A 23,205-nucleotide genomic window follows, 5' to 3' on the forward strand; every position below is an offset into this window, starting at 1 on the left:
AGAAATAAGTGAGGAGGTGGATGCCCTGGAAATGAGAACCACAGGGATGGGTCAATGGAACCCTGAACTCCTGTAGCTGATCCTTGCCTATCAGAGAGCATCTAGGCCCCACTCACGCTCAGGCCCTTTTATTTAACCACTAAAAGGAGAGTCATTAATTTAAAAGGGAGAATCATGGTCACAGATCACAGAGGACACCAAACGATTGACACTGAAATTCTCTTTATTTCTTTGTAACAAACCATCACAGGAGTAACAACCCCATCAACGTCCCAAGACCAAAATCCCCCCCTCCAAAATTCAGATTCACATTTCTAACTTTGTAGGAACACATTTCTCCAAAAAGCCCAGCAAACTTTCCCACCCTGCCCACTCTAAATCACCTTTTCTTTTCCCGCATCCGCTGAAAAATTATCTGAACTGTGGTTTGTGTTTCTTCTAGATGTACTGGGGTCTGGGTGGCAGTGTCCCAGTGCCAGGGACAAAGCCTGCAACTTGTGAACTGGCTAGGTGTGCATGTGGTGGTGGCACAGGATGGGCTCGGTGTCATAGGTAATCTGGTCACTGCAGTGTGGACAGGGGTTTGTGCTGGAGCAGTCCATGCTGGGCTGTCCAGGCTCACATAGCAGCTGCTTGAGCCGGTTGGGCAGCTGACCCCAAGTGAAGCTTGCTATGAGAATCCTAATAGCTCTCCACGTGTGCGGGGTACAGCATGTGACTCAGCTTGCTCAGCCCCATGGTGTGGTGCAGCAGGCTTTCCAGCATTGCCATGGAGATGGGGCTGCTGAAGAAGCTGAAGGTGGCGAGCTGGGAGCAACAGCTCAGCGGGGCTGGCAGGGCCTTAAACTGGTAGTCCATGATGCCTCACTTGTCTGGGTCCAGGTCCTGCAGGGTGGCCAATGTCCTCTCAATCAGGACCTGCAGGGGCTCCAAACTGAGGCTTCTCAGGTGGACCCCACTGAGACCCAGGTCCTTCAGCAGGCTGACGCTCAGCTACTGCAACAAGTACGTCAGGTCTGATTCTGAAATCAAACAGTTGGTAATTGATAAGGTCTCCAGAGGTGTCTTCAGACACCTGGGGAGAGACAGAACATTCAGTCACAGGGGCAGAGTTGGCGGGCAGAGGGATAGGGGTAGGAGAGGCCTATTTCACCGGAACACAGGACATCTCACTGGCTTGGAGCTAGCCTCTCACCTTCTGGACAGGAAGGCAGGAGGGTATTCCGGGGGGAAGGTTCTGCACTCATGGGTATGACCTCCCCCTGCACAAAATAATGAACTATTATCAATGTGGGAAACAAACAGTAAACAAATATCATTTGACTATTTCAGCTTAGTAGTATTTGCTTTGCAGGAATTAAGATGTTTTTACAAGATATGACTAGTTGAATTCAAAGGCAGGCTGGATGCAGTGGACATGGGCTGGTGATTCCCAGCAATTACAGATGATCCCTCGGTGAATATGCCCCAGATATTCGGGGGACACAAACTGTCCATTAACATCTACATTTTTTTTTCTTTTTTCTTCTGGAGTCTCAGTGAACATATTTATTCCCAATGCTTGGAGTTTGCAGCTGCCAAAAATGGAATCAATGCAACTCATTCATATAGACAGACTAGGCTGCATCCTCTCAGTTTTGATCACTGTGTTCAAGGCAGAGCAATAACCTCTTACTGAGGATTTCCTATGTATCCAGAAGTCTTAGAGGAAAACAGTAATTGTAATTTGGACTTAAAGTGTTTGGAGCCACTTCAACAATGATGCTCATTTGACTTTTTATTTTCTCTGGACTGCTTAGGAGCCACAGTTTTCCCCTCCTAAACCCTCCTTGTCATCTCCAGAATCACCCACTTCCAACAGCTCACCTGGAGCCTAAAACAGCTCAGGACAGAAGCAGCAGGAGGGAGGGGAGAGACAGAGCTTCGGGCTTCAAACCTCATGGCTGATGGACCAATGTCCTTCTCTCAGATATCTGTTATCATCTCAGCTAAGACATCACTTTCTCCGAAAGAATTCCCAAGGGCATCATACCTGACCCCCATTATGTGGGTTCCCAGAAAGAAGTCCTATTTGAAAACATTTAACCTAGGCCACACCTCTGATTCTAACCAGGGAGATAACCTGACAAGACACCCGGTGACAGAGTGGCAGCATCATGAGGATTTCCAAGCAGCCTGTGCACCCTGGCAATGTCCCAGTGGGCACAAAGTAGATGCCCTGAGGGTAACAAAAGGTGAGAGGCCCGTTCTGGTCTGCAGAGTTGACACCATGCCTCACCTGAGCACCTGGTGCATGTGGCCCTCCAAGAAGGAGATGGAGTCCATGTAGAGCTCCTGCAGGTTGGGTAGGTTCAGGAACTGGGTGGTGAGCTGGCTGATACAGGGCTCCTCCCGGTCAGGGGTGGTGTGGGGCAACACATGGATGTACAACAGTGAAAGGTTTTTGTTGAATCACACAAAGACACCAGGATTGTTGGCCCCTGGTGGAGAAAAATTCAATCCCTGGCCAGAGATGAGGCTTGATCACTCAGAGCTTTTGTGTAATAAAGTTTTATTAAAGTATAAAGGAGACAGAGAAAGCTTCTGACATAGGCATCAGAAGGGGGCAGAAAGAGTACCCCCCTCCTAGTCTTCAGCTGGATGTTATATAGTCACTAGCAGTCTGTTAATAAAAGAAAGGAATGTCTTAAAACTCAGAATGGTACCAGGCCCCTCATCCATAACATGCATTTTGGAATAATCTTGGCATCAAACGGTTCATCCTGGGCCATAAAATGATTGACTTGAATCTTGAAGAAGGGCAGATCACCATACAAATAGCTTCATTTACATAGATTAGAGGAACAATATCTGAGTATAACATACTGGTTTGTCAAATAGTTTTGAACCAAGAGGCGCAACTGACTTGAAGACAGAGTTTGGGGTAAATACATAGTACATTAGCATAGCTTAAGATAAACATTTCCATAAGAGAAATGCATCAGTTATCTCTAGGTTTGAGAATAGTTAACTTCAGGTGAAATTAGGTGTTATTATGCAACACAGTATTTTAAGAGAAACCTTTCAAATTTGTATAGAGAAGGAAAAAATATTGCTATTTTGTTTCCTCCTGCCACTGAAGAGAGATAAAAATGTCTGACACTTGCAGGCTATTTCCTCCCTTTGGAGACCCCTGGCTTTCCTGCCTGTTACCCTCTCAACAGCAGCAGCCAGAGCAGGTTGCCCATCCAGCCCAGGTGTGGCATGTACCTGCCCAGTGTGGCCAGCTTCCAGGTGCAGTTTACCTCCAGGTCCTGGACAGAGTCTAGCTTCACCACGTTCAGGATACTCTTGATGCTCTTCATGGGCATGGCAAAGATACTCAGTTTCTGGCAATGCAAGTGCAGCAGGCTTCTCCTCTACTAGGCCTTCTTCAGCAGGCAGCTGAGTGTCTCATCCAGGGTGTCCTTCTTGAGGCACAGGTCGACCAGCACCTTCCCAGGGGCCCGCGCTTGCTTCAGTTACACCTGTGTCTCTACCCTGTACCTATTCTGCATTGGCTAGGCCAGCTCAGGCTCCAGCAGTAAGCAAATGCTGACCTTGATGCCATACCACAGGGTCCAGAAGTCCTGGGGGGCATTCCAGCGCATGTCCAGCACCTGCAGCTTTCACCACCTGTGGAGTCACGGGGGACATGTTGAGATGTGTAGACCGAAATGGGCACCAGGATCCTGCAATTGCTCTGCACTCCACACACCACAGCTCCTCCGGCTTCCAGACCCCCCTTGGTCCCCATTTTAAGGGACACTGGGGAGGGGGTGCACACGACCGTTTTGTGCCTTCTACCCCTCAACCAGTCCTGTACACCTGAACACCTGTTTCCAAGTGACCCCTCATCCTCCTGCCATGGCAGCAGCTTGCTCACACACGCAGGCCCATCAGTCTGTCAGGTCGACATTACCTGGGGCAGAACTCCTGAGCAAGCAGGAGATCCAGGCTGTTGACTGCAGCCTGAAAGGTCACCAAATGAGGCTGGTGGTCCTTCATCAGGGACCCCTGCGGGAGGCAGGGGATGGACAGGCCTGCACCCGGATGTATGTCCTGGCAAAGGCTGCCATAAAGTAGCAGGAAGAGCTCCATGGGCAGCTCCTCCAAGACCACGATGGCCAAGGCCTCATTCCATAGCAGGCTCTGGCTGGCCACAGGAGTCAGGGTGGGGCCTGGACACCCATCCTGAACAACCTATTCTGCAACAAGTCCTGTGCGGATGTCAGAGAGCAAGGAGGGGGGTGGGGTCCTTCTCTGGCCAAGCAACCAGGGAGACCCTGCTCTCCTTCCACTCTCAGGGAACCCAAGGCCAAGACATTTTCTGGCCACAAAGTCACAGTTTCGGCCCCACTGGCAAGTGGACAAGCATCTCTCCAGGTAGCAACAAAGGAACAAGGTGACCTCTTGCCCCATCCCATATCTACTGGTTGCTGTATTTCATCCCAGCCCTTCTAGCTGGTAGATACCTAGGAGTCTGACAGCTCAATCCACTCTCTTCAAGCTTCTGATTATTACTCAGGGATGAAAATAGGAATAAGGAGTTTAGCCCAACACAACCTGTCTCTAAACTCCAACCAATAACTCAGGCAATGGGTGCTGTTATGTCACTTCATAAAAAGATGTACCTTTCACTGTATGTCTCTTTTATAAATATTACCACTTGGTTCAGTGGAGCAAAGGCTCCCATTCAGAACAAAGCCTCCACTCTTTCAAATATTATACCCGTTTTTTGTTTGTTTATATTCCATGGAATTAAAAACGTTTTTAGCTTTAAAAACAAAAAGAAACCCCCAAAACCATTTAAGCTAGTAAAATCACAAAACTATAAAATGATATGAACTTTAATCACTGATCACAAACTAAAATTTAAAATGTCACCCAAAAAAGCCTCCTAATTAGATGTCTTCCATTAAATCAATTCCGGGAACTTCCCTAGCATTTCAGTGAGGAGGACTCTGTGCATTCATTGCAGGGGAATGAGTTCTATCCCCATCAGGGAACTACAACCCCAGTTGCTGTTCGCTGTGGTCCCATCCCCTCACTCACCCCACCCTACAACACTCTCCCCTGCCCATCCACCCCAAATTTTATTTGGTTAAGATATATTGTAGCAGACCGTACAAGTGCAAAAATCAGAGAAGAAACCAAACTGTCTGGCAGAAGGGTAAAACTGCATGTAGAAGCAAAAGCAAAGCATGCAACTGCCAACATGAATGGAAAGGCAAAGAAAATTATCTACAGGATCATGGCCTGCGTGACCTGTCCCATGAAGACCTCGGCAAGTACAGCTCTTTGAGCCAGAGGCTCTAGCGTGGAGCAGTGTGCTTAGGCCTGAGTCCCTCTTCTTGAAGGACACACTTTTCAGATTCTGGCTAAAATTTCCATGTCTATCTAAAGTGCTATCTTACTACTAGATCTCCACCCAGCTAAGGCTGAGTGGCTTTTTTATTTTCTCACTACATACAACTGATGGGATCCTATGTGCATTTCCAAAAGCAACATATAAAAGAAGAAAATCAACCTGAAGGTACATTCATTGACAGAGTATAGGCCACATCAAAATCACCCAAATGTTTACTTTCAGACCCAGAAGAGAAAGAAACAAAGTATGTTTCCCAAGTATCACACTGTCATTTACACATTACATCAGACACCAAAACATGTGCCCATTCACGGGGGAACTGAGGTGTAACGGAGGGATGGTGGGTCCTCCAGATTTTGAGGGTCCGGGCTTCCCTGCAATTCATCAGGTCAAAATGACACCTAGGAGCTGGCCAGGAGAACAGAGGGACCAGATATTTTTAATGAAACCAAGGAAAGTACCAAAGATAAGTGCATTTTGTATGGAGGAATTAATAGACTTTTCTTAGGCTAGGCATGAGAAATTGCCAGCAGAACGAGTGCCTAAAAAGGGACCAGGTGGATCCCTTATACCCAAGGCAAACCCAAGATCCATGTCTCCTCCCTCCCTGGAGGCAAGGGCATTTCCTTGCAGAAGCTAGGAGATTAAATTTAGGAATGTGGGTTAGGAGAGGATGGAACTGTTTTGGTTGGCCAAATCTTGGACACACCTTGTTCTGTCTGGAAGCTACTGAGGGCTTAAGGCCATGGGCTCTCCTGAAGGGAAATAAACACAGGCCAAGGACACAAATCTGTGTCAGCAAATGGCTGCAACAGGAGGCTTGCACATTCCAGTCTGGGCTCTGTCCAGTGACCTGTACCATCACCATGATCTTTCAAGGCTCCTTCCCAGGTGTAGCTGGGTAACCTGAAGTTCCCTCAGTGCCAGTTAACAAGGAATGCAAAGTCCCTTCGAAACCCCCACCCCCCACCCTTCTCCCTCCCCTAAGGCTCTCACTTACACAAATATAGATGGGAGCTCAACTATAAACTCACAAATACAATTCAGTTTTTTCTTTGCTCTGCATTAAGTGCAGGTATCCACATGGACTTTCTCCCTGAGTAGGTGCAAAGCCTGCATCAAAGGGTTTGGGTTGAAGCCCCTGCTGGCCTGGCTGCCACGCTGGTTCTGCTACGGCCTCAGAACACAGATGGACATAAATGCTCCACCCCTGGCATTGTGATGCCCTAATTGTTCTTCTATTTGGAGGGCAAGAAGGTGGCCTCTCCTGAAGGATACTCAAATTCCTACCATCCCCATCAGCAGCCATAGACGTGGGTGTCCCTTAAATAGAGTTAAAACCCTAAAATAGGGTTAAGCTGGAATGTGCATTGTGGGCATTTTCACTTCTGGCAATCACCTTGAGCAATCAGCTGCAGTAGCTCAAAATTCTCAAGAAAAATAATCATCAAGTCCCTGATTAGGGAGCAGCCATGATGACATCAGTACTTTCCAAAAGAATCTCAACTTTCAGTGAGAAGATGAAATTCACCCCTGGTTTCCCTTCCAGCCTGGTTAACGCAAAACAGCCAAGACAGTATGCTGTCATGCTCCACAAAGGAGGAACTGGAAGACCCACATGGGCAAAGATGGATGGATGAATGGATCTGCCCCACTGAACATTAGGAAGAACTAGCCAACTTCACATGGGCTTGGGGAAACAGGAAACAGCAGAAGTCTAAGCTTGGGATGTTTCCATGGGAACTCAGCATCCAGGAAATCTAAGGATGCAGGAGGGACCACTTTCTTCAAATGATCTAAAAATGGGAAGTATCAGCCAAAAAGTCTTTTCGAGTGAGGCAGGGGACAGGCCTCTGTCCACCTACAGCTCTGCAGAGTCTGTTTTTGCAGGGCACCAAAGCACTAGGGGCTCCTCTGCATGAAGACACACTCTTCCTGCCCATGTCAGTTTGGCCCAGGACTACTCCTAGAACACAGGAGTGAGTCAACCTGGGGGTCAGTTCTACCTGTTTTTGTGTTGCACAGACTGGTGCCGCCTGTGAGTTTGTTTTGGGGTGATAAGAGCTCACCCTCTCTAGAGGCAGAATTCCTTCTGCGAATTCAAAGCATCTGCTCCCCAGGGCCTTTCTGGGGGGTCTTTGCGAAGCATCTGTGCCCAAAAAGTCACTGGAAATGCTGGAAGCTGACCATCCCTGGCATCTGGAGGAAGACCACAGCCTGACTGGTCCTCAGAGGCCCCAGACTGAGAAGAAGCCCTGAGGTCCCAGCCTCCAGCAGACAAGATTCAACTTGGAGTTCCAGTATGTCTGTCCTCCCTTCAGTCTGGAGTGAGATCTCTTCTTACCCTGGAATAGTCTACCTTCACTATGAGTCTGCTCTGCCTCTTCCTGTGCTTGGCAAGGCAGATTGAATGGCATCTAGACCTAAACAAAAGAGGCTCTATCTTTCTTCCTCCTCACTGAAGACTTGCCGGTTGTCCAGGTCACTCTAACCCTAGCCAGTTACTCCTGAGGGTGGTTCTTCGAGAGGCAAAGCAGCAGTAGGGTGGAGTGGGCAGGGGGTTGGAGGTTGAGGGTTCATTGCAGGCAGGTAGGACAGCATAACTTGGCAGCCCAGAACAATGGGGCAGAAGGAAATGACAACAGAACTATAGGCCTGGTCTCCTGGCTTTCAGAGCTGCATCTAACTTGCTGGAGTGATGTCAGGATCACTGAGGGCACTGCAGCCTGCACTTGGGGAATGGGAGTGTCCCTAGGTGGTAAGGACAGAATAAGAGAACAGAATGATCAAACAGCATGATATTCCATTAGGGAACTGTAGACAGAGAAGAAATGTCCAGGGTTTTGGGAAACCACAATAAGACTAATGACACTCAACAAAGAAATGGGAAAATTCTGAAACACGTAGGCATGCTCGATTCATAAAGCAAAACAAGTTAGCATCAAAGCCAGGTTGGCTTGCTTCAATCAAGCTTACTTGCTTAGCAATAAAACCATGCAACAGAAGCATGAGATATGGCCCAAAACAATACAGCAGTGGTGGCATGAGACTTACATCCTGCCTAGTGAGGTCCATAAGTTAATAACCCCCCAAACATGCTCTTTGGCCCGTAAGACACCTTCTTTCCAGAATGTGCCCCCAAACAATAAAACAATAGCAGAAAACAAGACCTATAACCTGCCCAGTGGTCATCAAGTTAATGGCTCCCCAAAACAGGCTCTGTGCATACAAAACACAATCACTTATGAAAAGGTGACCTTTTAAAATGAAACACCTGCATTGTACTGACACCTGCAAATAGTTTTTCCAAGTAATATGGCAGGGAAGCCTAGTTTACTGCAGTCCACGGGGTTTCAAAGAAGTGGATATGACTGAGCAACTGAACTGAACTGAACTATAATAGTCCTAGCCTGACCATATACAGCAGTAGAAGTAAACTTCCCTGACCTAACTGGGGTGGCACTGATGATGGAAATGTGCTGTCTACTCAAGAAAAAGATCTTTCCACCCTCCCCTCTTCCTCTGATTGTGAAAGTGTAACTGCATACTTAGGGCAACATAATACTTGTGAACCATCCAAGCATCCTACTCTAATAAATTACTTCTTTTCTAGCACTTTGCTTCTCACCTAATTTCTTTCTAGTATTAAGTAGTAGTCACTCAGTCGTGTCTGACATTTGATGACCCCACAGACTGTAGCCCACAAGGCTCCTCTGTCATGTAATTCTTTAGGCAAAAATACTGGAGTGTGTTATCATTTCTGACTCCAGGGTACCTTCCCAACTGTACATAATGGAGACTTCACGAATATGCAGTAGAGGATTCTCCTGGTGAACTTGTTACAGAAAACTGCCTCTTGAGTCTTTAAATTTTATACCAATTTTATACCTCTGCTTGGCCAATTGTTTATTTATGTAGGTTTTAAGGTGAATGACCTGGGGCTATTTGTTCCATCATAAGACATAAAGGACTGTGGTGTCAGAGCTCTTGGGAGCCCTGGAAACAACACCTAATGGTTTCACGGGGTCCCACTTGAGACCCTGAATATGGATTCTAAATCAAAATGACAGTACCTTGTATTTGGCAGAATTAAATCACCAAGTGTTTCACTTTCTTCATCTCAGTTTCTTCCTCAAAAACTGAAATATCATCACACCAGCAGGGGCCTTACCGTGCTTTTTCCTTTTCACAGGCAAGGGCATTTTCCTTTTCACAGGCACGGGCTCAAGAGAGTGTCATAGAGGGGATCACAGAGAGTGACATGAGAATGATGCCTCTGGCCAGGTGCAGGTCTCCCTAAGCCATCACTGGGCCAGTCTGGTACAGCAGTGTGCCCAGGAAAGTCTCTGAGGACTGGAATACCCTACTCTGTTTGAGGGAAGTGAAAAAATTAGGTACTAGAGCACAGAACAGGAGCCTCTTTTCAGGGGATATCACCCACCACAGTCTAGCGACTAAGCAGGTCTGTGGGTACTGCCAGATCATCCAGGAGGATGGGGAAACAGTGCGATATTCAGGGAGAAATCCAGAAAGGCCTAGATTTACACCTCACCTCAGTTCAACAGCTGTCCTCCATGGGATCAGGCTCAGTCCATCTCCCAGGAGGACACCTCCCAGTACTGCCTGCCCTCCATAGGGGCAAGTAGGTAAATTCACTGATGGGGTGTCACCAGCACGATCTGGGGAGCAGCTGTGCACAGAGGCCCCTCCCACAGGTGAGAGAGGAGACATGAAGGGTGTGGGGACCCTGGTCCAGTGCCATGACTGCAGAAGCAGAGCTCTGGGAATCTCCATCATGGCTGGGCTCTGACCACACTCTACACAGAAAGGGGACTGGCTGGCAGCCCCAGGATGACTCTTTTCTCCCTCTGCCCTGAGCTCTCCTGGATTCATGACCTTGATCTCTTCTCTTTGCACATCTTCCTCCTCTCAGGTTCCTGGCCCCAATTGGTCCTAATACAGACACTCAAGAGTCTACAGCTCTGGGACAGAGGATCCATATATTTTGCTCTGGAGACAGCAATGATACTGGGGGTTACAGTCAGGTGTTCTGGGATCATCAGTGGCCAAGGGGTACCCAGGACCCCCAGTTCATAATATCGTCCTTGCCCTTGGGGTCTCTCTCCATTTTACCTCTGGCCATATGGCCTCTCTGGCCTATTCCACCTGCAGCCAGAAGACTCACTGTGTTGCCTGAATACTTTCTTTCCAGGAACATGTCACTCCTAGGGGTCCTACACTTATGGAGAGAAAAACTTCCCTGGGTTCACCACCCAGCCCTTGCCCAATACCACACAGGTGTCTAGTGTCTGGGGTCTGAAACCAGCCTCCCAAGCACAGATTCTGAACCTAACCATGGTTTCAGGAATGAGTCCTGAACACGCTGCAGCTGTTTCTTCTAAGATAACAGCAGGACCAAACCTCTCATAGGAAAATGACTTGGAAAACTAAAGGGTACTGATTCTCCTTCTGCCCTGAGGATCTCAGGCGGCAGACGCTACTCAGCTGGACAATGACTAGCATGGAGGGGACACCAGAGGTGGCAAAGGGAACCAACTTACCTGAAGATGACTTCCACCTGCACTGGTTCAGTTCACAACGACCTCAGGTTCTCAAATACCCGGTTTCCCTGGTCTCCTTATTCTCTCAGTCACCTGTGTCCACTCAAGCCTGAGAGCAAGAACCAAAATGCTCCAAAAACAAGAAGATGGTATATTAAGATGTGTATTCAAAAAGCCGGAGATAAACTGAAAACTGGAGAGCCAACCCCACCATGTGAAATGTGAGTCTCCTCTTATCTCCAAGCCTAAGCCATTTCTCAATGGCTAGACCAGCAGACAAGGCGCAGGGCTCATGCTCGGAAATAAGGGCCCTTCCTCTAAGGTCACTGACTACCGGCCTGCAGCTCCATTTTGGTCCCTTTCTCAGCCCAGTATGCCCGGGCACCTCCAGACGGGACCCCACGTCCAGTGCCAAGTGTCAGCACACCCTGGTTCACTGGATTATTGCGACCACAGCGCTCCACATCCTCTTTCTTGAGCACGTGGCCCTGGCTGGCTCTTCACCCACGTTGGCCTTCAGTCCATCTCCCGGCCCCAATAACTCACTTTATTGTAGCAAATAGAATTTGGGGTCTGTGGGGGCGAACCAGGGACTACCTCAAGGTCACTTTCTGGGAAAGCAGGAGACCCAAGCCAGAACCTTACGGTTTGTGCAGCCATGCCTCGCCACGTGGTTCCTGCTGAATGCTGAGGAGAGAGAGGCTGTGACTCAGCAGTGTCTGGAAACCAAGCAGGCAAACCAATCAGCCAAACCAATCCTAGCTTCTGATTCCTCCCGGACCAAATCTCACAACATCTTGGGATCACGAGCGCAGTCTCCCAGGGAGTCCAGAAGCGGCTTATTTCAAGAGGCGAGGAGGGGTGATGCCTGTGGCCATGCCCACCAAATGGCAGTGAGAGGAGCTTTACGGTGGGGGTAGGGTGGGGGTAGAGCTGGGTGGGGGTGGGATGGAGGGGCAGTGGAGTAGGGGTGGGGTGGGAGTGTGGGGTGGTGGTTGGGGTGTGGGCAGGGGTGTGGCGTGGGATTGGGGGTGGAGGTGTGGGGTGGGTATGGATGGGGAAAGTGGGAAGAGGTGTCCAAGGGACATTTGGGGGGCACAGGCAGACAGGTGCACACAGAAACTACACAGATAAGAAGAAAAGGGCACCTCACTCAGAATGTTGTGGGCTCTAAGGGGTGGCAGGCTAGCAACAGGGGCACAGAATTGACAAGGAATGACCTAGATAGGTACACACCGAGAAAGTGGTTCTCCAAGTCAGCTGAGCCCAGAGGTCCTTGTTCTCTGGTTCCCTGAAGGAATGCACAGCCACTAGATCAGGGCAATGTGACTGGTACTGTGAAGCTGTCCAAGGTGATGGGAGAATGCAAAAGCCAGGTGCATGCCATTCAGCAGCCCAGGGCTAGTGCTTCCAACCCTTCCCGATGCTATGCAGGTCAGTCCCTATCAGGAGCAAATGCCTTTTTGTAACCTTTGAGGATAAGTTACAGAGTTAGAAGTGCAACCTGACATGATCCATGAGCAAGTGAAAGAATTTAACCAGGACAAATAAAGTCGGGTGCTTACCAAAATTCATGTTCCTGGAAAAGAAAGCTTGTACTTCTGCATATGTGCAAGCTTCCTCTCAGGGATGTTAGTCTGTAGATGTGTGTGTGTGCATATGTGAGTGCAGAAGTGCCTGCCAGTATGCTAGTGAGTATGAGCTGTCTGAACTGACCTAGCCAGGTGATGGAAGTTAGATAGCGAAAACGTGAAGGTCACAGGGAATGGTGCATAGACTCTGGCCAGCAAAAGCATTGAAGCCAAGGTACTGTTCCCCATTATGTCACTGAGAGAGTAATTTCTAAGTGCAGTAACAGTGGTGCACCCAGGATGCCTGGCAGAAAGGAGAGGCAGGAGGAAAGAACCTGGGGGTGACTAGTGAGAGCGCAGAGGATCCAAGACACAGAACAAGCTGCAATCTGACACACAAAAGCCACGGTGGGTGACCCACAGCCCCTTGGAAAACCATAAAAGGGTGTTTACGTCTTCCTCAAGTGCCAGGCACCCTTTCCCTGACCTTGCCATGAACATGAGCACACCTTGCCTTTTTTGTGTGGTTTCAGAGATGGACCATCACTGAAGCATAGCACCTGCTACCTGCAGAGTCTTCCAGTTTGAAGTATCACTCTTTGTACTCTTTGTAGAATGCATATATTGGGTATCAGGACTATAGAATGGATGACTTAGGTTGATCCTCTTGCTGCTCCCGTACCCACAGGCTTGGGTGACCAGGCAGGCTGGGATGAGTTTTTTCACATGGAGAACAGAACCACTTTGAAAGGGCTTCGATGGGGTAAATGGGCAGACATGCATGTTTCCAGTACCAGTGTGTCATGGAACTTAATAGGGAGTAGTCCTTAACATTTCAATGGCCGGTGTTTACACAAGTTTCAGGGAGTTTCTATATGCCAGCAAAGCATGCCTCATTTCTGAAAGATGGGTGATTATGGGACCTGATGGGGGGGGTGGGAGGATCATATTATCCATGTTCCTGCTTTGTGAGACTTTGGAGAGGCGTCATGGAAGCTTTTAATGCCTGCCTGGGAGGCAAGCTGAGGTCCCCTAGAAGCTTGTTGCAAAGACTGATAATCTGCAATTGCAAACCTGGCATACATAGGGCATTTCACCAGGCTTATGATTGTCTTTCATGTGCCGTAAGAGAACCTGATCTGTCTCAAAGTACAACTCACAGATTTTACAGACTGTGGAGGGCTCGTTGGAAGTGTGGACACTTTCAGTGTGACACTGCAGCTGGAAGGGAGTAGGAAACTGGCGGAGGCAGTGCTGGCAGGTGGTGTGGTTTTTCCAGCTGTCACCTCTCTGCCTCTCAAGTTCCAAATGGTGCTTCATGTGATTTATAAACTTGCCATTTTAAAAAAACTTTCAAGCACCTGAGACATTTAAAGGCTGTGTGAGTCTTTGGCTCTAGCTGCCCATCTCTTATACGCTGTCCATACTAGAAGCCACTAAGTAACACAATCAGATTTCCTTCTGTGGGATCAACAATTTTGTTTTGACTTGCTAAACTTGGAAAGTTCGTTGTTGTCAGTCCATTTTCCCCTGAAGGACTTACAGGCTTGCAATGAACACTGTCCTTTGGAAAAGCTGTTGGACAAAGTCCTCCATTCTGAACATTGCTTAATGAGGTATGAACACTGACTGGTGTGTTTTGCTGAGCAGTCACTGTATGAAAAGTACCTGAAGGGGACAAAGCTAAAGAGTTACCCTATAATTCCATCACTGAGTTTAGGCCTTTTGGGATTAGTGCTATTTGTTTCAGAGGCGGAAAGTCACTTTGATACACGAGGAGTTTTACTCATTTCTCCTGCAGAAACTGCTGTTTCTACTGGATGCTGCAACGAACTTGTAAAGGTAATCTAAGGAGAACATAACTCTGAAAAGCTATTAGGCACTATGTGTGGTGAAATATTTTTATAATCAGCTTCAGACAAAAGCTCAATAGTATTAGGACTATCTGTTGATCTTGATTCATAGTCAGAAACTGGCAAGACACTCTTTGCTTCTGATGTAGGAGTCAGATAACTAACAGGCTATAATTTGTGATCATTATCCTTACTGAAGTGACCATACCTTTTTCTCCTTGAATATGAACCAGGGGTAACTCTTTTCTATATATATGAAACAACTGGTTTGGAATTTGAGGTCATCCCACCAAAGACCACATCACTGACTTCATTTACATGTTCCACTTCAAGAAAGATCAGTTCAGCATCTTCCATCATCTACTTGTTTGGTTGTCCCATGCCTCTCTGTGGTTCTGGTTCTTGTCCTTCACATAACATATATGGCAGTTCCATATTTTAAATACTTTTTTATTCGTGAAGAGTGTGGCCACAACACCCAGCAATTTCTTTATATAAACTGCCACATCACTAGATGGTCAACACCGAAATCAGATAGATCATATTTTTTGCAGATAAAGATGGAGAAGCTCTATACAGACAACAAAAACAAGACCAGGAGCATGACTGTGGCTCAGATCATGAACTCCTTATTACCAAATTCAGACTTAAATAGAAGAAAGTAGGGAAAACCGCTAGACCATCCTGGTATGACCTAAGTCAAAACCTTATGGTTATACAGCAGAAGTGAGAAATAGATTTAAGGGCCTAGATCTGATAGATAGAGTGCCTGATGAACTATAGAATGAGGTTCATGACATTGTACAGGAGACAGGGATCAAGACCATCCCCATGGAAAAGAAATGCAAAAAAGCAAAATGGCTATCTGGGGAGGCTTTACAAATAGCTGTGAAAAGAAGAGAAGCAAAAAAGCAAAGAAGAAAAGGAAAGATATAAGCATCTGAATGCATAATTCCAAAGAATAGCAGGAAGAGATAAAAAAAGTCTTCTTCAGTGATCAATGCAAAGAAATAGAGGAAAATAACGGAATGGAAAAGATAGAGATCTCTTCAAGAAAATTAGAGACATCAAGAGAACATTTCATGCAAAGATGGGCTCGGTAAAGGACAGAAATGGTATGGACCTAACAGAAGCAGAAGATATTAAGAAAAGTTGGTAAGAATACACAGAAGAACTGTCCAAAAAAGAGTTTCACGACCCAGATAATCATGATGTTGTGATCACTAATCTAGAGCAAGACATCCTGGAATGCGAAGTCAAGTGGGCCTTAGAAAACATCACTACAAACAAAGCTAATGGAGGTGATGGAATTCCAGTGGAGCTATTTCAAATCCTGAAAGATGATGCTGTGAAAGTGCTGCACTCAACATGCCAGCAAATTTGAAGAGGAAATAAAAAGCCTCTTGATGAAGGGAAAGAGGAGAGTGAAAATGTTGCCTTTAAGCTCAACATTCAGAAATTGAAGATCATGGCATCCGATCCCATTACCTCATGGGAAATAGATGCGGAAACAGTGGAAACAGTGTCAGACTTTATTTTTTGGGGTTCCTAAATCACTGCACTTGGTGACTACAGCCATGAAATTAAATGACGCTTACTCCTTGGAAGGAAAGCTATGATCAACCTAGATAGCATATTCAAAAGCAGATACATTACTTTTCCGACTAAGTACTGTCTAGTCAAGGCTATGGTTTTTCCAGTATGGTCATGTATAGATGTGAGATTTGGACTGTGAAGAAGGCTGAGAGCTGAAGAATTGATGCTTTTGAATTGTGGTGTTGGAGATCACTCTTGAGAGTCCTTTGGACTGCAAGGAGACCCAGCCAATCCATTATGAAGGAGATCCGTTCAGTCGAGTTCAGTTCAGTTCAGTCGCTCAGTCGGGTCCGACTCTTCGCAACCCCATGAATCGTAGCACGCCAGGCCTCCCTGTCCATCACCAACTCCCAGAGTTCACTCAGACTCACATCCATCGAGTCAGTGATGCCATCCAGCCATCTCATCCTCTGTTGTCCCCTTCTCCTGCCCCCAATCCCTCCTAGCATCAAAGTCTTTTCCAATGAGTCAACACTTCGCATGAGGTGGCCAAAGTATTGGAGTTTCAGCTTTAACATTATTCCTTCCAAAGAAATCCCAGGGTTGATCTCCTTCAGAATGGACTGGTTGGATCTCCTTGCAGTCCAAGGGACTCTCAAGAGTATTCTCCAACACCACAGTTTAAACGCATCAACTCTTCAGCGCTCAACATTCTTCACAGTTCAACTTTCACTTCCATACACGACTACTGGAAAAACCATAGCCTTGACTAGACGGACCTTAGTCAGCAAAGTAATGTCTCTGCTTTTGAATATACTATCTAGGTTGCTTATAACTTTTCTTCCAAGGAGTAAGCATCTTTTAATTTCATGGCTGCATTCACCATCTGCAGTGATTTTGGAGCCCCCAAAAAATAAACTCTGATATTGTTTCCCCATCTATTTCAGCCCTGGGATTTCTTTGGAAGGAATAATGCTAAAGCTGAAACTCCAGTACTTTGGCCATCTCATGCGAAGAGTTGATTCTCTGGAAAAGACTTTGATGCTGGGAGGGACTAGGGGCAGGAGGAGAAGGGGCTGGCAGAGGATGAGATGGCTGGATACCATCACTAACTCAATGGACGTGAATGTGAGTGAACTCTGGGAGTTGGTGATGGACAGGGAGTCATGGCTCACTGCTATTCATGGGGTCGCAAATAGTCAGACACGACTGAGTGACTGAACTGAACTGAAGTATAAACATACTACATATTAGTTAAGTACAGAAAAATGCACTATTTGATTATCTCCAAAACTCTAGGGTAGTTATAATCACCCTTATCTTACAGATAAGACACTGAGCTTCAAAGAGACTAAATGACAGCTGAAACACAAATGACTACAAGTTTACATGACTCTAGAATCATAGCTTTGTCCCATGTTGATCTTAATCTCTTCTAATTGAAAAAAGAAAGGTTAGAAAAAAACACACACCACTGGTCATTAGGTGAAATCACATGTAAAGGACAAGTATTTTTACAAAAGCACTATTGTACAGTGTTTGGAAACAGGGACTTCAGAGTCAATGAAGATTGAGCTGGAATTCTAAGTTAGCCACACACCAGCTGCATCTTTTTGGGCAAATTTATAACTTTTAAATGTGTTTTGGTATCTTACAGACAAAAATGCTTATTTATAAGACTTAAGGTTAACAGCTCTTTTTAAAAAGCATCAGCTATTCAATGTTATCTTGTTTTGTAGTAAAATTGGAAGAAAACATATCTTAAATGCACATTACAACTGATTCGTACATACATTTCATAAATGTTAATACATAATTCATAAATGTTAATACAGAAAATAGGTAGCAAATTCAAAGTATAAAGTATCTATACATAGTTAACAAAAAGCATAATTCAATGTCAAGCACTTAAGACAGGTAGCAAATTGAGAGTGAACCCTCTTGATAATCTCACCCCAATTCCACCCTGATATATCCTAAATTTCTCCCTCTAATCCTGACTAAACTTAAATCCAACAATGCTTCATCCTTTACTCCACATGTCTCTTCCCCACATAGCAGGCGAAGTGATGCCACTATTTCTCTAATACCAGTATCACACAGAGACATCACACACACACACAGAAATGATACGCCTTATGAATATAGAGGCAAGAGTCCTCAAAAAATAGTGGCAAACAAAATCTAACAACATATAAAAAAGATTATATGCCATGATCCACGGGAAATGGAGGTATGCAAAGTTGGTTCATTAGATGAAAGTCAATCAACATTATGCCATTTTAATAGAATAAAGACAAAAAACACATCTGCCTGCATAAAAAGCATTTCCCCAAACCAGCACCTTTTCATAATAGGGGTTAAAAAAAAAAAAACACTTAATAACTGAGAACAGAAGAGAACTTTGTCAATCAAAGGGTACCTGTGAAAGACCCACAGCTAGCGTCCTATTTAATAATGAAGGACTGAAAGCTTTCCCTCTAAGACTGGGAACAACACAAGGATGTCTATTCCACACTTTAACTCAGTATTATACTGGCAGTTCTATGACCAGGGCAATCAGGTAAGAAAAAGGAGTTGCTGTTGTTAAAAAAAAAAAAAAATCGGCATTCAGATTGGAAAGGAAAAAGTCAAAGTATATTGGAGATAACATACTTTTATATAGAGAAAATCCTGATGAAACCACAAGTATTACAGCTAACAAAAATCTTGCAGAATACAAGGTAAATATTTTTAAAAACCAATCACATTTCTATACAGTGGAAACAAATGTTCTGAAAATGAAGTTAAGTAAACATTTCAATCTACACTAGCATTAAAAAGAATACTTAGGTTCAGTTCAGTTCAGTTCAGTTGCTCAGTTATGTCCAGTCAGAAAAAGAAAGAAAAATATCATGTGGTATCACTTATGTGTGGAATCTAAAATATGACACAAATGAACTTATCTAGGAAATAGAAAGAGGCTTACAGAAATAGAGAGCAGACTATGTGATTACCAAGAGGGGAAGGGTGGGGGACGCATAGATTGGGAGCTGGTGATTAGCAGAGGCAAACTAGAGTATTAATATATAGAATAGATAAACAAGATCCTACTGTATAGCACAAGGAACTATACTCATATCTTGTGATAAACAATAATGGAAAAGGATGTGAAAAACATTGTGTGTGCATGTATGTGTGTGTACATATGAAAGAAAGGAAAGGTAAAGGGAAGGAAAGGAAAAGACAACTGTTGGCAAGCATGTACTGAAACTGGATCCTTGTGTGTTATGGATACATTTTAAAATGGTGCAATTGCTACAGAAAACAGTGTAAAATCTCCTCAAGAGATTAAAAATAGAACTACCACAAAATGAATCAGCAATTCCACTTCTGGATATAAATTCAAAAGAAGTTAACATGGTGTCTTGAGATATTTGCACAGCCATGCTCACAGCAGCACTAATCACAACAACTAAAAGGGGAAGCATCTAAATGTCCATCAAATGTGATATATACATACAATGAAACATTTAACCATATAAAGGAAATTCTGTCACATACTACAACATGCATGATCCTTCAAGATGTCAAGCTAAATGAAATAAGCCAGTCATAAAAAAGACAAGTACTCTGTTTCCACTTATATGAAATATCTAATATAGCCAAGTAAAACAAAGGAAACAAAGTAGAATGATGGATCCAGGGTCTAGGGAAACAAGGAAGAAAAGAGGAGTTGTTTTTTATTTTTATTTATTTTTATTTTTTGAACAATTTTTAAAATAATTTATTTGTTATTATTTTTTTAATGCTGGGTCTTGGTTGCTGAGCAGGCTTTCAGAGTAGAGGTCATTGATGAGAATAGAGTTTCAATTTTGCAAGATGAAAAGGTGTACAGATCTGTTTCATAACAATGTGATAAGGAATTCCCTGGTAGTTCAGAGGTTAGGACTCCAAGCTTTCCTGTCAGGGACCTGGGTATGATCCTCAACCAAGGAACTATATCATGCAAGCTGCATAGCACAGCTAAAACAATGACAACAACAACAAAACAACGCTGTGACTACGTGTGTGTGTCAGTGGCTCAGTCCCGTCTGACTCTTTGCATCCCCATAGATTGTAGCCCACCAAGCTCCTTTGTCCATGGATTCTCCAGGAAAGAATACTGGTGTGGGTTGTGATTTCCTTTTCGAAAAAGGCTTATGAAAGAATGTAAAATACTTAGCATGTAAAAATGGTTACAACAGTAAAATTTAGTTACATGTTTTTTACAACAATTAAAAAAAAATACTTTTAACAATGAGGAAAAGTATTTGAATAGACATTTCACCAAAGATGGTATACAAATGACCAACAATCACAAACAATACTACTTAACATGATAAGGAGAATATAAATCAGTCTCAGTGAGATATTACTTCACACCCATTAGCTTGGCTATAATCAAAAAGAGGAATAATAACAAGTGCTGTGGAGGATATGGAGAAAAGGAATCTTCATATATTCTTGATGCAATTGCTGTAAAAAGGTATGACCACTTCTAAAAGGGGTTTGTCAGTACCTCAAAAATTAAATATAGAGTAGCCATACGATCCAGCAATTTCACTGTTTTTTATATATATCCTTAAAAATGAAAATGTTAAGTCCATGAAAAAACAATGTTCACAGAAACATTACTCACAATAGCCACAAAGAGTACACCATCCAAATATTACCCATTATGTGATGAATGGATAAATCAACTGTGGTATATGCTCACAATGGACTACTTGTAACTCATATAACATATTCAGCCAAAAAATAAAAACAAAAACATGCACTGCTATACATCCGTGAAATGGATGAGTCTTGAAAATACACAAACTAGGGGACTTCCCTGGAGATCCAGTGTTTAAGACTCTGCACAGGTTCCATCTCTGGGCTGGAAAGTAAGATCCCACATGCCACATAGCTAAATAAATAAATATTTTAAAAGAAAATATGATATCTGAATAAAGCCAGACACAAAGGTCACACATTGTATGCAGGAGAACTGTTAAGCAGAAGAGAAGCAGAAAAGAGGAGCATTCTGTATTCCAAATGAAACATTTTTTGGGGGGAGGAGGAAATGAAATACTCTGATAAAGGCTGTTAAAAATTAAATTAAATAAAAACTAAAAATTGACCCCTGAGTTAAACATTTGGAATTCACTGGTGACATTGACAAGAGTGGATTTAAAGGAAAATGAGAGAATTGGAGATAACAAATTCTACAAATAACTCTGTAGCAGACTATAATAAGCAAATATGAAATAAAAGAAGCAGAAGCAGGATGTGTTACCAAAACATGATTTTTCATGTGAGGTGACATTACAGTCAGTCTGTTTGCTGATGGGACCTGTCCGGATAAACAGAAAATTTAATCCAGGAAAAAGAAGAGACTTGTCAGAATATCACTGAATAAACAAGAACTGAGTAGATCCAGTACTCTTGCCTGGAAAAATCCCTTGGACGGAGGAGCCTGGTAGCCTGCAGTCCATGGGGTCGTGAAGCGTTGGACATGACTGAGTGACTTCACTTTCACTTTTCACTTTGATGCACTGGAGAAGGAAATGGCAACCCATTCCAGTGTTCTTACCCAGAGAATCCCAGGGATGGGGAACTGGTAGGCTGCCGTCTATGGGGTCGCCCAGCGTCAGACATGACTGAAGCAACTTACCAGCAGCAGCAGCACATAAGAAGTGTACACAAGCCAAATAATTCATTCACAGTAACAGAAGTGAGATCATATGAAGAAAGGTTGGCATGGTGGATTACTGGGTGTGGTAGCCAGCCTTCAAGATGACCCCAAGTGAATTGCATCTTCTGATATTCCCACCCCTGTGTAGTTCTCTCTCAAAGTATCATAGGGTTGACCTGTTAGACTAAGGAAACACAAAAATGAAGATGTGTAACTTCTGAAAAAAAGACTCTGCACTTTATCTTGGGTGCAAGCTCTTTCCTAAATCACTCATTCTGGGAAACAAACAAACAAAAAAACAGCAGCTTACACAGGAGCATCCCCTTACAGAGGCTGACAGAGGGAGGAACTGAGGCCTCATGAGTACAGTCAAGTGAGAGAGCTTAGATTCAACAAGCCAAGACTTCAGAGGTTGACAAACCAGGTAAAAGCTTGACTACAACCTCAGCAGAGACCCTGAGGCTAAACAACCCAACTGGATTCTAGAACAAGAGATAACAAATGTAAGTTCTTTCAGACTATTCAATTTTGAGATAATGTATCCAATACAAACATTTAGAGTTATAATATCATTTACATCATACATACACACAGAAGAGTTCTCCTATTAATATGGCAAAAATTTAAAAACACAAAACAAACCAAAACACCTAAAAACAGGAGTTGCCTGGCAGTCCACTGTTTAGGACTCAGCCCTGTCACTGCCAAGATCCTGGGTTCGATCCCTGGTTGGGGAACTAATATCCTGTGAAGCTACATGGCGGGACCAAAACAAAACATGGAAACATTGATATGCTGTGAAGTTCAAAGCTGTACCAGCAATAGATAACTATACAACAGAGTTGTAGGCACAAGTTGCTGGGCATAGAGCTACCTATGCTCTTCTTTACTGGCATGAAATGAACTCAGAAGGTAGCCGGCTCCAACCCAGTAGAGTTCAATTACTTAATGAAATGAAGCCCTTAAGGGTGCAGAAATGAGCAAGTAATCCCTTGTAAACTTGTTAAATCACAACATATTTTCTCTGAATAAACCACTTTTTTCATTTATTCATTTGGCCATGCTGCTTGGCTGGTGGGATCCCAGTTCCCTGACCAGAGATGGAACCCAGATCACTGCAATGAAAGCTCAGAAATCTAAACACCAGGACGCCAGGGAACTCCCACACCTTCATTACTTTGATTTTGTAGCTAAAACCTTAGGATATGTGCATTGCCTCACCAAGTGGTAGGAGTCAGCTCTACACAGCTTAAAATCCATGGTGCTCTTACTCTTTATCTTTCAAGATGGCAGGAGAATGCAAGCCACCAGCCTCCCTGCTTATTTTAAAGGGTGCATCTCAGAGAGCTTCAGAGTGACCTGAAACCATGATTGCCCGGAAGCCACCACCCACAATCAGGGTCAGCTAATCCCCAATCAGGAGAACTCTCTCTCAATGGCAACATGTCAGCCCATGAATGAAAGGAGAAAAATGGAAGACAAGAAAGACAAAACTGTGTTCCTTACTGTAAAGATGTCTGTCACCTTACCTCAGGGGAACACTGAAGACCTGAGCACTTGAGACTTCCCAGGTAGGAGAAGGTCACATCCTGGGGGC

General features: G+C 44.5%; 1 pseudogene; it reads right to left on the minus strand.

Annotated features, from left to right (window-relative positions):
• Positions 1-681: 681 nt before the first annotated feature.
• LOC108634762 lies at positions 682-22,868 on the minus strand (annotated as a pseudogene).
• Between the last annotated feature and the right edge of the window lie 337 nt (positions 22,869-23,205).

The sequence above is a fragment of the Capra hircus genome, unplaced genomic scaffold (assembly GCF_001704415.2).
Source record: "Capra hircus breed San Clemente unplaced genomic scaffold, ASM170441v1, whole genome shotgun sequence".
Taxonomy (NCBI): domain Eukaryota; kingdom Metazoa; phylum Chordata; class Mammalia; order Artiodactyla; family Bovidae; genus Capra; species Capra hircus.